Below are 15,476 nucleotides of genomic sequence, written 5' to 3' on the forward strand. Positions count from 1 at the left end.
ATATTCTGCCAACAGTCATTGGATCTTGACCAACGCGAGCAGCAATGTCACGATACGATAAACCGCAATCGCGATAGGCTACAATCCGACCTTTATCAAAGTCGGAAACGTGATGGTACGCATTTCTCCTCCTTACACGAGGCATCACAACAGCGTTTCACCAGGCAACGCCGGTCAACTACTGTTTGTGTATGAGAAATCGGTTGGAAACTTTCCTCGTGTCAGCACGTTGTAGGTGTCACCACCGGCGCCAACCTTGTGTGAATGCTCTGAAAATCTAATCATCTGTATATCACAGCATCTTCTTCCTGTCGGTTAAATTTCACGTCTGTAGCACGTCATCTTTGTGGTGTAGCAATTTTAATGGCCAGTAGTGTAGAAAAACTCATCTCGTTTCCGAATCTAATACCATTTTCAACGCCTGATTTAATTGGCCCACTTTCGATTATCCTCGTTTTGCTTTTGTTGATGTTCGTCTAATATCCTCCTTTCAAGACACTGTCCATTCCGTTCAACTGCTCTTCCAAGTGCTCAGCTGTCTCAGACAGAATTACAGAGTCATTGGCAAACCTCAAAGTTTTTATTTTTTCTCCATGGATTTTAATTCCTACTCCAAATTTTTCTTTTGTTTTCTTCACTACTTGCTCAGTATACAGTTTGAATAATGTCGGGGATAGCACACAACCCTGTCTCACTTCCTTCCCAACCACTGCTCCCCTCCCATGCCCCTCGACTCATTACTGCGGTCTGATTTCTGTACAAGTTGTAAATAGCCTTTGGCTACCATTATTTTACCTCTATTACTTTCAGAATTTCAGAGAGAGTAATCCAGTAAATATTGACAAAAGCTTTAAGTCTACAAATGCTATAAATGTAGGTTTTCCTTTCGTTAACCTGTTTTCTAAGATAAGGCATTGGGCCGGAATTGTCTCGGGTGTTCCTACATTTCTCCAGAATCCAAACTGAGGTCGGCTTCTGATTTTTTTTTTTTTTTTTTTGTAAATAATTCGTGTCTGTGTTTCGCAACGGTGGCTTATTAAACTGATAGTTCGCTAATTTTCACACCTGTCAGTGACTGCTTTCTTTGGAATTGGAATCCTACGGATACGTGAAGCTACGCCCGGCAGAATCTGCCGTTTTCATTCTGTGGTTCCCACGGACTGACACCACTCACGAGAATGGATGAATCGTCCAGCCGATACGTAAAGCTACAACCGAATGAGTCGACTGTTACTCAGCAATCGACTGACTCGATTGTTTTCATCCGGTTTGTCCCCACCACCGCGGCCGCTCTGGTTTGCGTGCGCCAACCGCAGACATAGCTAAATAACAGCGGCGCGGTCTGCGCTGCACGCATTACGCGGTTCCCCCCCCTGGCGGCAGGCGTCGCGCGACTCGCCACGTGCTGCGTCAGCCAGGCTAGCTGCGCCCGCGTCCCTCCACACTGCCGCCTGCGTTCCCTCTTCGCGAACGTCCTTCACACGGTGAGTGAGCAGCATTTCACGGGGTGTTCCGCGACTAACCTCCAGCGCCTGCCAGTTCAAGTTTTCCAGCCTCTCCGTACCGACACCCAGTTGGTCACACAAACCTGTCACCGTTTGTGCCGCCCTTCTTTGCGTAAATTGTCAGTTGGAAGTGTACGATATTGTAAATGTTCATCGACAAGGGATTTCAAATTGATTCCGTATTTTTAGATTTCCAGAAGGCTTTTGGCACTGCACCTCGCGTGCGGCTTGTAACCAAATTACTTGCTTATGGAATATCATCTTAGTTATGTGACTGCATTAGTGATTTCCTGTTAGAGAGGCCACAGAGCGTAGTAAGCGACGGAAAGTCATCGTGTAAAACAGAAATGATTTCTGGCGTTCCTCTGCTGTTCCTTATCTACACAAACCATTTAGGAGTCAATCTGAGCAGCCGTTTTTGGTTGTCTGCGGACGATGCTGTCCTTAGCGCCTAGTGAAGTCATCAGAAGATCAGAAGAAACTGCAAAACGATTTAGATAAAACATCTGTTTGGCGCGAAAATTGGCTACGAACTTCAAGTAATGAAAAGTGTGACGTCATCCACATGAACGCTACAAGGTCTCCGTTAAATTTCAGTTGCATGATAAATCAATCAAATCTAAAGGCCGTAAATTCAACTAAATATGTAGCAATTACAATTACGAGCAACTTGGATTGGAAAGAACAGGCAGAAAATTTCGTGGGGAAGGCGAACCGAAGACTGCGTTTTATCGGCAAAACACTTACACTCAAACCTTCAGATGTCAGACATTCAGATCGGTAGTATGCAGATACAGTATCAACCAAAGCACCTATTTAATTCGTGCTATGTTCTGTCTTCCAGTAGAACATGCGTAAACGGTAATTAAAAGTAGCACCAGAGCTACGGAGCTCACGAAAAGGTATCTGTGAGTGATAGGTTTGTAGATCTCGCGTGGGTGAGTTGTTAGTGCTTAAAGGCGTCGTGCCAAAGTTCCATGCTCAAACTCCACTGATGGCAATTTGTTTTAACTGTTTAGCCGTGGAACTGTTATATGGAAGAACTTTTCCCTGACACGTAAAAGGACTTCTCGGATTTTGTAGCAATGTTCGTTTGGCGGTCTGCTTTCGATTCGTTAGATCAAAGTAGCAAACCTGTAGAGTACATTTTTACAGATAGGTGTGGTATTCTGTCAGACATATTCGAAGAACAGACACCACTAGTGATCAAGCAGCTAGTGCATTTGTAGTCTCACAAAATAAGAACAAACAGTCGGAAGTATTAAAATACGGACTCCATATAATACTTTCACATATAATAGAGCAAGAGAAAAATTGTCATCTTTTGGAATATGAACCCAGGAGCCTTGGTACGACGATTTAAGCTCCATCAACTTCCCCACGGAAGCAATACTTAATGATTACTCACAGTTATGATTTTCCTCGACTCCATATTACTGATATTACTTTTAATCAACGTCTACTCCAGTTCTGCTGGACCAAAGCGTATACTACGAACTAAATCGGAGTTTTGGGTCATACTCTATCGAAAAAAAGCGCTTTGCTACCGACTAAAGTGTCTCAAATGTGGAGGTTTGGGTGTTAGAAGCTGCAACAGATCTACTCAGTTGACTGCCTAACCTACGCTTGTCCGTCCTATTTTGAAGTACTGCTGCGCGGTGTGCGATCCTTACCATATAACGTTAACAGAATACATCGAGAAAGTTCAAAGAAGGGCAGCACGTTTTGCACTATCGAGAATTAGGGGAGAGAGTGTCACGCACATGATACAGAATTTGGAGTGGACATCTCGTTGCGGCGGGGGTCTTCTCATGAAATTTCAATCACCATCTTTCTCCTCCAAATAGGAAAGTATTTTTTTTGGCGCGGACCTACATAGGGATAAACGGTCGTCATAATAAAAAGGGGAAATCAGAGCTCGCTTGGAAAGGTAATCGTTTTTTCCGCGTGCTGTTAGAGAATGACATTACAGAGAATTATTGTTAAAGTGGTTCAGTGAATCCTGCGGCAGGCACTTAAGTCTAACTTGGAGAGCATCCATGTAGGTGTAGATATAAAAATTTATCATTCCAAATTTCTCGCTTGCTGGATTGGAATTCCATGACGTCAGCTGCAACGGGTAGGAATGTATTACCTAACTACGACATATAAAGATGTGTGCCGGACTTGGACTCGAACCCAGGCATGTCCCTTATCGCGAGCAGGAGCCTTAACAACTTCGGCTATCCGTGCACGCTTCCCAGCCCGACATCAAGATCGCCTGATTGGTAAAAATATTCGCAGCACCTATTCCGGCATATTATTGCCGTCTTCAGATACGAAAGTTAAAACACAAAATTTTTGTGAATGAAACTGTCTACAGGGTGTTTCACGATTCATGTTAACACATTTCTAGAGGTCGTAGAGGGGACTCCTTAGATCAGGTTTTGCAAGGAACCCATGTCCGGGAGCGTCATCCAACGACGCCACAGAGCGTCAAAATTATAGGCCCCGGCGCCTGTAAACGCACGCACATTTAGGGTGATTCCGTGATGATGTTACAGATTTTCTAGGACGGTGGAGAAGGATAAATGTATCAACTTGAGGCGAGAGACGTTTTACCGGAAACCAATGAGTCGACAGTTATAAACGAAAACCGTTCTGATATCCCTGACGGCGGAATACACATGACGGTACTGCTGTTGCTAAGAGAGCAGGGTAGGCAACTTTCAGAGGTTCTAGCAAGGACCAAAACTAGAAATAATTTGTTGCAGACATAGGCTCTAAAATGGATAGCGTAAGAGCCACGAACACTAGTTCAGTAGGGGAGCTGTGTTTCACGGTAGCGAGAATGAACAAGTGCTCACAGCTGCTCAGGTATGCATGTTAGAGCCCATATTAAACGAACATTCTTTTGTTTTGGTCCATACTACCACCTCTGAAAATTGTCTACCCTACATTCTTAGCAGCAGCAGTACCGGTACATGTATTCCACTGCCAGAGGTACCAGAACGGTTTTCGCTTATAAACATCGACTGATTCTTTTCAGGTACAGAGGTTCTTACCTCAAATTGATACATTTGTCCGTGTCGATCGTCCCACAGTGTGTATAACATTAGCACGGAATCACACTCTCCTCTACATCCTCTAGAAGTGTGTAATATGAATTGTGAAACACCCTGTATATAGTTTAATACATGTCTTAATTTATAACTTTGTTCCCTCTACTGCCGCCGTCAGATCAAAACATGGAACTTATAAAACAAACTTCAGCGTCAAAGTCAATAAAACTTACGCCTAACAGCGCGCCCAGATTAGGGACAGATTTTACTCGTTCTGACACTGATATCTGTTTTATAAATTCCAAATTTTTATCTGATGATGGTTGTTGCCGAAACGACGTTATAAATAAAAGCGCATATTAAGCGATCCAGACGTTTGGTTCACAAAAAATTGTGCTTAATTTACGTTGCTCTTAGACTTCCTTCATCCTTCGAGACTGCCCATCCTTTTCTTCCTGGGTCCACTTTCTTTCCTTCGCAGACCTTTCTTTCTTGAAATCCTGCCTTATGTGTTGTTTCTCTAAAACGTATTCCGTTATCTATTATGTCCACTCTAATTTCAGTGTTTGTCGTATCTTTTTCAATTTCGGTGAACCATGTACGTTTGCATTTGTAGCTGAAGATGTACTTGCTTGATCTGTTATTATCCATGCGGTACATGTCTCCATAAAACTGTAGTCTTGTTTTCCTCATTATTTCAGTTAGCTTTCCCGTTTCAAATAAAGCTCTATACTCGATCCTAATTTGTAGTCACCTTTATTATTACTTGTAGTTCGCAGTATTTTCCTTAGAAGTCTGCATTCAACTTTATCCTGTTTTTCAGCATCCCTAAATCGCGTTAGTGTGTTTATGCTGTATACAGTCTTTCGGGCCGTACCACTGTTTGATTGTGTCTTTGTTTCGTGTTCCAAGACAAAGTTGTTTGTTACGTATGTTTTTGGCCATTTGGGATGCCCTGTTTATGTACTCTGTATTCTGTGGCTATCTATTTCTTTTATTATTATATCCACAAACAGCTTCCTCATGGTGTATAAACTCCAGTTATACGAATACTGAACATATTAAAAGTGAAAAGAAACGTGACAGTTAAATATTTTTCATGCTGTCACTTGGTAATACAGAATTAAATTAAAATACTGCAGTGTGCTATTTATATTGTGTAAGGTAACACTTCTTGGCGGATACACATTTTTTTCCACGCGATTTTCGTTCTCAAGCTGTGTAGTTCTCGTCTCCAACAACATGTATGAAACTTTTCGCACCGCACAAATGCAATATAATTTAAGAAACATTTTTAAACTATAGAGGTAAAGAGCAAGTAGTAGTAGTCTAAATGCCTTTTATATCGTTTTCCATGCGGCGAATGATAGAGAGAGAGAGAGAGAGAGAGAGAGAGAGAGAGAGAGAGAGACGATCCGTAACAGACGAGAACAGTACCATCTGTTGGGAATAGAGAGGACTCTATAGAGAAAATGTGAATTGCAGATGAGAGTGACATCTGTGAGTGACTGAGAAAACCAAAACAGCGCCAGTTCACTTTTTAAAAAGAGTGGTATAGATGCAATTATCAAAGACGATAATAATTCTTGTATGGCGATGTACAGATTAATTATTGTTAAGTATGTTCTTGCTTTTTGTATGGAGGAAGGAAACGCGCTGTCTCCTTCTGCAATATAAATGAAAATGATCTGTGTGATTAAGGACACAGAAAACGGACTTATTGTGAGATTTTAAGGAGAAAAGAGAACTGAACATTGACAATCTTTCGCGAGATTATAAGTAACGACTATTAGAATATAATGAAAGCAAACATATTTGTCCTTTCATTAATCAGATTGCACATTGGTTCTTTTATTTTAAGATTTGAATTACATTCTTAGGTGAAAGAAAATGAGTACAAGAGAGTTTTGTTTTGATGTACGTGAGCAATCGCGAATCGGACCAGATTTCACGTACATGGGACCATTTATGCCCTTGTTTTCAGAGAGAAGCGTAGCACGGCATAAAGGCGCCAAGCAAGTAAAATAAAAATCATTTCACGAGACTAAGTCAAATTTTGGCAGTTGGCGCATGTTCTTCTTGTAACACTACAGCAGTGAGAGAGCACGCTATGTGGATGACTTTGATTAGAAACATCCTCACGCCTTTGTGTTAATATGTAGTAATTCTGGGCTTCCAGTGGATAACGCGAGATGTGTAACAACATATTTTCAAAGATTTGTGATACATTTATTTTTTCCGCTATCTGTGGCTCACACCCCTTCTCACTACAAAGCAACCACTGCATTTTTGAAAATTAAATGCCGTCTGCCCGGTGAAATCCTGATCTTAAGCTTCTCGCATATTACGTTACAACAGAAAACCCTCTTAATTTACTTTGTATGTAGGATTCGCCTCGGTATCTTCACAATCCAATTTAAATATTCTTTATATAAAATAATTCCTTCGCCTCATGGATGAAGTTCGAAATACATGTGATTTCTTTTTGTGATCTAGCAGTAAGGGATATGGATGAGAGGGGCACAAATGAACAACAGCACACTCTTTATCCACTTGCTTTTTCTATCTGTAACTTTAAAACGCTGGTCTCTAAAAGCACAAGAAAGTGTAAAAATAAATAAAATTTTAAAACAAGCCACACAAAAACTTTTATGCATATACCAGCAACTGTATTATAATACGCATAGACTTTTTGTTTGTAACCTAACATTGCAAGTTAAATTCTGTAAAAACGTCATATAGCCAAGTTACCAACATGCATGTATTTTTATAATATGGGAAGGTTGATAATGTAAGTGCATTAAGAGAAAAGTCGTTACTGATAAGTTGTTCTAAAAATTACATCTACAATAAAATGAGAGCAATTAATTGTTATTAAAACTGTTAAAAATAAAGTTACAGTCACATTAGAGTAACTGTGTCCTCTGCCAGACAATGTGAATGTTTGTAGCGATGACACAATTGACATATAATGTTAACGTATTAGTTGGTTCGTTAGTGTGTTAGTTACATTTTGCGTAATTCGTGTGAATCGTTCAGTTATCAAAATGCTATGGAACGAGTCAGTTTATAAGATACCTATATATCATTACTGTTAATGGTAAAAATATATTATACTTTTAGTCCCACTCATGCAACTATATTTAAAAACAAGATATTTCTTTTTTTAAGCAGAAATTCGTTAATACAATAGAAGGAATTGTCCAGGAAAAATGATTTTAAGCTTGAGTTATAACTACCTGTCAAACCTTTGATGTTATTGGGCAAATGATCAAAAATTTTTGCTGCTACATATTGAACTCCTCTGTCTGCCACTGCCCACTTTCATAATGGGTAACAAAGGTCATATTTCCCCCTGGTATTGTACATATGGACATCACCACTCTTCTCAAGTTTTGATGGATTATTGATAACGAAGTATATTTAGTGTGACAGCACATTTAAAATATGTAGCTTCTAGAGGAGGTACCTACCTTACATATATTAGTGAACATTACATATTATTCTTATTGCTCGCTTTTGTACAATCAGTACTTTCTTTCTAAGTGATTATTTACCCCAGTAAATTATTCCCTAAGGCATTGTTGAGAAGAAATATGCGAAATATGTCACAGAAGGGTTGATTCCATTGTTTCCAAGATTAGGAATTATACGAAGAGCAAAACTGTTTGAGAAGCTCAGTAAAATGCTTTTACTGTTTCAAGTTTTCATGAATATGAAGGACCTATTTACAGACCCCTTCTCACATGCCACATCAATTGACGGTATGATACTGTGTGGGACTGAATATCATGAGTTACTTCGAAATTTTGGGTGAGTCTATTTTCTGAGGACCACTTCCTAATTATTTGAAAAATATCATTTAACATCTCTTCTGCTGCTTTCTCTTTAATGGGGTTTATTACAATATGTGCATTGTCTGCAAAAAGTACCGTTTCTGCATGTTGAACGTTAAATTGAAGGCCATTCATATATATAAGGAAAAGGAGTGACCCGAAAATTTAACACCTTGGGACTACCTTTGTGATTTCTCCCGAGTCAGTAAAACATTCTGCCATTCCAAGATTGTTTGAATTGTTGAGGTACAATTTTGCATACTGTTTTTAAGTTTGATTCAGACCAGCTGTGTGTAAAGTCATCAAACAAAACTTGAGTTTTTGTGGGAGAGTAACTTGATCTACTCCATCAAACGCTTTGGAAATACAATAAAAATACTAAATCGCGATAATTTATTATGTAAGACTTTTAGGATTTGATGTATGAATGTATAAATAGCATTTTCAGAAGAGAAACCGATTTGGAATCAAAACTGTGATATGGTAAGCAAATTGTTTCTACTTTGGTTTGAATCTGCTTGGAAGTACATTACTTTTTTGAGTAATTTAATTTCGGTGAAGGATGTTGGAACTGCTCCAGTTACTTAAAGTTTTGTAGAATGACATTTTCAATATGTTCTCCTGCTTCTTCAACTGAAACATTTGATCTTATTTTTACTACTACGTTTAGAAAGTGATTGTTGAAAGTGATTGTTGAAAGTGCTTGTGAAAACCGTCACAAGATTACCTTTTAGCTTAATTATAATGATATCTTGTACATTGACTGGCTTTCAGTCTTCCATTTGAAAATATCCCATACAGTTTAAGTCTTATTATTTGCTTTATTTATTTCTGTGAGTAAATGCATGCTTCTGGACACTTTAAATAATGCAGTGTTTTTTATAGTGTGGAAGAACTCTCAGATGTTGACTTATGTTGTTTACATAAATTTCCCTTGACCCCTTGTACGAGATTTTATTTCCTTTAGTTATCCACAACTTACTTGTCCTTTAATGGATCTTCTTGATAATTTTTTAGAAAACGACTTTCAGATACTGACATAAATTTACTATGGGGTAAACTGAATCTGACGCTGATATCTCTTTCTATGTTCTTCACACCATACCACGTCCTTTGACTTACACTTAAAACGCTGTATCTTGTTCTTATTAATAAGTCTCACTGCTTAGTATGAACCTGCTTCACGACTGCAGAGTGTCATATTGTTTATTTACAATAATTGCGCATCATGACCAGATAGTCCAGTAATAACGGGGTATGCATTAATTGTTTCAGCCATAGCACTCTATGAAAAGTTACGTGTTCTACTATATTGCTGCAAACTAGTTAAAAAATTGACTGCTGAAATTAGATTGGAACACCCAAATGATAGTTCTAGTTCACTTTCCCTGCCCATATCTTACATAAAATCTTCTCTGAAATCTTCATAACCTACTAACTGTTTCTTCTTGCATCTAGATTTCCCGTAAAAAGCTGAAAGTTTCCTAGAGGCGATCTGCAGACTGTTACTGTTATGAGAACGTATTCTGCAGTAACAACTCACAAGCACGTGCTCCTAGGTTGTGATCAACACGAAAACTATTTATTTCAATAATTTTTACTTTCTATCCAACTTTGACAAATATGCTGCAACTCCTTCTTTTTCCACGTGAACTCTACACGAAAATGATGCTGGTTTATAATTATTTATATTTAACTTCTCCATTCCTGTGGTAACCTGGTGTCCAACCAAGCACATCGTAATTTTCCATGTCATCGCATACAAGAGGATCATCTATCTTTTTTTTCAATCTTATACTTTTTTGATGCAATAAATTAAATTAATTTTTCTGGATACTTATGGGTAAAGATTCAGCATCTTCTGTCAGTCCTTTTCAGTAATGCGTCCCACACACTTGAGCAGTGTCCTAGGGTGGGTCACACAAGTGTTTTGTAAGCCTTCTCCTTTACCGACTGACTGCATTTATCTACTATCTTCCAGTGAAGAGTATCTGCCAGCTGCCTGACTCAATATGATCATTCCTTTTCATATTCCCACAAACTGTTACACACAAGTATTTGGATGTGTTGGCGGATTCCAGTTGCGACTCTTTGATAATGTACACACAGAGCACACATTTTTCATTTTGTGAAGTGCACAGTTTTCATTCAATCTGACTGAATATTTGGCCAATTATTTTCAGACTGTACTTCTTTATAGATAACTGCATCACCTGCAAACATTCTCAGGCTACTATTGTGCAATTGGTCGTCATGCGGAGACGGAAGGCAATTTTTATCCCTATTCTGCCAATTCTATTTTACCCTTTGGTTAGATACACTTTTCAAGAGAACTATAAGTCATAAAACAATGAAATTTTTACTGCATATATATAACACATATGCGTCAATTTACAAGTAAAATGAAAATATTACCTCTTAAGGTTTTGAATAAAACATTTTATTCTTTCAGTAGTAAAATTTAACTTTTCTTGTACATTAATTATTATAAAACAGTTTATGATTGTTTGTTGAATTTACTTGTAATATCTTATTACTACAGTACAAATTGAGCAAATTTCATATTTTTACCCCATTAGTTTATCTAATAATGGTACCTGAAAGTAAAGAAATGTAGTTTTGAGAAAAATCTGTTTAAAGTTTAATATTGCAATTATAGTACAGTTATTGATGAAAATTACTTACCATTAAGATTTTCCTGCACCATACTATCATCTGAATCATACTGACCTTTTTCACCTGGTCCGTCTTCTTTTCTGTCTGGCTTCTTTTGTGCATTTTAAATTAGCAATATCTGCTTTGCGGATTCTCTCATTATCTATTTGCACCAAGGATTTTGCAGTGTCTTCACTAGATCTTATCCCCAATAATTCCAGAATATCCGTTTTTCTAATTACACCATCAGTGAAGAACAAAAGCATCATAAACACCAAATTTGAGGGTTGTAACCAGAACAAATACAGTTTTCGGTAACCGGATCATCCAAATGACAGATTTCACTCATTCATTAAAATTTTTTCTTTTCCCATGAAGATGGGTATAATTTCATATCATTTAATTAAATGCTGTGCATTATCTCTGCATGGCGCAAAAAGGAAGGCGTTGCATTTAAACGCCAGATTTCACAGAGCGTCAGGAAAACCAACATATCTCACGAGAAAATTGTCTTACTTATATAAACTGTTTCACACGGGAAATACTAGGCATTTCAAATACGCTAAAATCTACAAATCGAGTTTTGAAGCCCACTTGACTTCCGTCTCCCCTTAAGGTACAGCATGAACGCAAGGGTTTCCAGCACGCTTCCCTTGGCAACTCCTGCAATTACATCTTATGACGACAACCCTCCATTCAAGATAGCTCACTGCGTAAAATCCTCGACCAAGTTATAAATTTTTGATAACACACACACTGATCAGTCAGAACATTATGACCACCGTCCTACTATCGATATAAATCGTAGAGGCGATATCAGCGTCACTTGGTGAGTAATGACTGGTAGTCAGACACATGCACGGTGGATGCAGAATCAGTCGGTGTGCCATCCACTTGTAGAATAGAAAAGGCACGAGATATGTCTGAGTTTGACCGACAGCCGATTTTGATGCCTCAGAGGCTCGGCACGAGCATTTCCGGTGTTCAAGGAGTGCTGTGGTGAGTGTCTTCAACACGTGGCGAAACCAAGGTGAAACCACATCGTGTTGGGCAGCCAGCCTCATTTCAAATATCGTAGACTGGGCGGACTGGTAAAGCAGGACAGGTGGGGAACTGCGGTGGAACTAACATCAGACTGTAAAGTTGGGCCGAGTGTAAGTGTGTCTCAACAAACAGTGCACCGAACACTCCTAACAATGGGTTGTAGCCAACGACCCGTGCGTGTAACAAAATGAGCAGCTACGACTAAAATGGGCAAATTATCATTGGCACTGGACGTTGGCCCTGTGGCAGGGCGTTGCATGGCCTGATCAATCCGGTACCTTCTTCACTATGCCGATGGGAGGGCGCGAATTCGTCGTCTTCCAGAGGAACAGCTCCTTGACACTTGTATTGCAGGAGGGAGACAAACTGGCGGCGGCTCCATTACGTTCTGGGAAACGTTCATGTGGACATCCATGGGTCCAGTGGAGCTCGTGCAGGGCACCACGATGGCCATGGGGTATTGTACACTGCTTGCAGACCATGTACGCCCCTCCATGACGATCACGTTTCCCGAAGGAGCCAGGGCCAGGAGTGTGATAGAATGGTTCTAGGAGCACAGTGGCGAGTTCCAATTGATATGCTGTTCCCCATCCCCCCAGCTCGTCAAATTGAACCCCGATCGAACACATCTGGGATGTGACTGCAGGTGGCGTGAGAGCTCGTCACCCCCTCCCCAGAATTTACGGGAATTAGGTGACCTGTATGTTGAAATGCGGTGCAAACTCTCTCCAGCGACCTGTCAAGACCTCATTGGTTGCATGCCACGACGCTTCGCAGCTGTTATCCGTTGCAAAGGTCGACACACCGGCTATTAGGTAGGTGGTCATAATGTTCTGGCTGATCAGCGTTTAATTTTTCTATTGTCTAACATCGGAACCTTTTGAAGCGGCCGGCCGGGGTGGCCGAGCGGTTCTAGGCGCTACAGTCTGGATCCGCGCGACCGCTACGGTCGCAGGTTAGAGTCCTGCCCCGGGCATGGATCTGTGTGATGTCCTTAGGTTAGTTAGGTTTAAGTAGTTCTATGTTCTAGGGGACTGATGACCTCAGAAGTTAAGTCCCATAGTGCTCAGAGCCATTTGAACCATTTTGAACCACTGAAGTTGGTATAAACACGCCAGGTACACGGCTTTTCTTCCTTTCTCGTCTGCGACGTTCGCCATGACTGTCTCAATGCAGGATCATACTGTTTGTAAGGCTGTATTACAAGAACGTCGCTCTGCAGAAGTTTAGGACACTGAAGGGTTTGAAAAAAGGCGTTGGTCCGATGACTTGCCGTGGGATTGGAGAAAATGATCCGGAAATTCGAAAAGACTGGTTCTTTTGGTGTGCGACCTGGTAGAGGGAGGAAACGACGTCAGTGGATGCAGTGGCCACAGCAATTCAGGAGTAGACGAGTGGCGGTGTTCATACGTTTAGTGCACGGGAAATTGCCTGAATACTGGACGTACCCGTGAGCGCAGTGCGTAAAATCCTACGAAACATGCTTCTTTGCTATCCATTCAAAATTGTCCGTGTGCACGAGTTGCTTCCTGTTGATCTGAAATGTTAGAATTATCAGCCGCCGTTTCCCTACAACCTGGCCGTTCCAATCACCTGATCTTAATCCGTGTGACTTCTGGCTGTGGGGCTATCTGAAAGACGTTGTGCTCGTTGTGCTCAGTATTCCGATTGCAAAATTAGCTGCATTGATGGCACGCACTGCGCATCACCTTCTGATCGTGACCCCGCAAACACTTCGATCAGCTGTGGAACATGCTGCTTCTCGATTGCAACTTGTTGCAGAGAAGTGTGGACGGCATGTTGAATATGTTTTGTGCCAGTTACACGGGCTTACGTAACTAACAGTATCACACCTGTACACCCATGCAATCTAAGTAATACCGTTTGTTTAACGTCAGACGTACAACTTAGGCGTTATTGTATGATTCATTTGTCATTCGTAGGCGACCACTATTAAACTATGATACTTACAGCGCCATCTATTGGTACATTTTGTAACTATTTATTTTTCTTGTGCCATACGTTTTCCTCTTCCTCCGATAATATTCCCTTGCAATATGACATCATTCTGACCAGTGGTGTTACTTCTACAGTGGTTTGAAAGTTTAACTTTAATTAGAATCACCATGTATACAAATAACAGCATATGCAATAGTCATCTTGTGAACAGCACTACCGTTAAAAATAAACTGCCGTATGGTAGCCACAAGATGTTTGTGTTGCAAGTACAGCAAATGTCGCTACTGTAGGCATACACATATTCTTCAGTAAATAATTGAACAATTTAAAATCAAGGGGGACACAATCAGTAAAGTCTGTAATGGGCTTATACGGTATAAGAGGCATCACAATAATAAAAGGAAATGAAATGAAACACGACAAAAGTTAGATAGTAAAAAGTGGAAGAGTTAAGTGCTCAAGTAGCAATATTATAGGTAATGACATAAATATTAAACAGCTATTCAGAGTGCACAGAATAATATAAAAAACTATAAAAAAATAGCTAAAGAAGTCACAGTGAAAGAAAAACAGACTGCCACACATAATCAGCGCCCTCTGTTAACGCTAATTATTGAAGAACATGTGTATGCCTACAGCATCGACATCTGGTGCACTTGCAACACAAACATCTTGTGGCTACTGTACGGCAGTTTGTTTTGAACTGTAGTGCCGCTAGCCGGCCGGTGTGGCCGAGCGGTTCTAGGCGCTTCAGTCTGGAACCACACGACTTCTACGGTCGCAAGTTCGAATCCTGCCTCGGGCATGGATGTGTGTGATGTTCTTAGGTTAGTTAGGTTTAAGTAGTTCTAAGTTCTAGCGCTCAGAGCCATTTGAACCATTTTTTTTGTAGTGCTGCTCACAAGATGACTATTCTATATGTTATTTATATACAACTAACAATGCTGGTTCTAATTTTGTGTTTAACTTTTGACGACGTCACTATGGCTGCAGGACATTAGGACGTGTTTTTATAGAACAGGTATGCCTCTTCATACTTAAAGCGCACAAATGTACATGTATGTCAGTGTACTTTTCGTTATGGTTTATTTTATAGTTTTAAGCTGTAGACAATCTGATAGTGAATTTATATTTCCCATATTTTGCTGCAGATCTGAAGATGGTCAATATAGACCAAAACCGGTAGTCTCATGACAAATAATTTATGTCAACAGACGTAAATTGTCCGTGTGCACGAGTTGCTTCCTGTTGATCTGAAATGCTAGAATTATCAGCCGCCGTTTCCCTACAACCTGGCCGTCCCGATCACCTGATCATAATCCGTGTGACTTCTGGCTGTGGGGCTATCTGAAAGACGTTGTGCTCATTGTGCTCAGTATTCCGATTGCAAACTTAGCTGCATTGAAGGCACGCACTGCGCATCACCTTCTGATCGT

At 40.2% G+C, this 15,476-nt stretch overlaps 1 protein-coding gene across 1 annotated transcript in view; it reads left to right on the forward strand.

The window, feature by feature from the left end:
- The first annotated feature begins 1,361 nt into the window (after window positions 1–1,361).
- Window positions 1,362–15,476, forward strand: part of LOC126106512 (cytochrome P450 4C1-like) — a 130,594-nt gene continuing 116,479 nt past the window's right edge. Inside the window, exon 1 of the mRNA XM_049912836.1 lies at window positions 1,362–1,484. The gene's annotated coding sequence lies outside the window, so the exon portion shown is untranslated. The remainder of the gene's footprint in view (window positions 1,485–15,476) is intronic.

The sequence above is a fragment of the Schistocerca cancellata genome, chromosome 10, assembly GCF_023864275.1.
Source record: "Schistocerca cancellata isolate TAMUIC-IGC-003103 chromosome 10, iqSchCanc2.1, whole genome shotgun sequence".
Classification (NCBI taxonomy): Eukaryota; Metazoa; Arthropoda; class Insecta; order Orthoptera; family Acrididae; genus Schistocerca; species Schistocerca cancellata.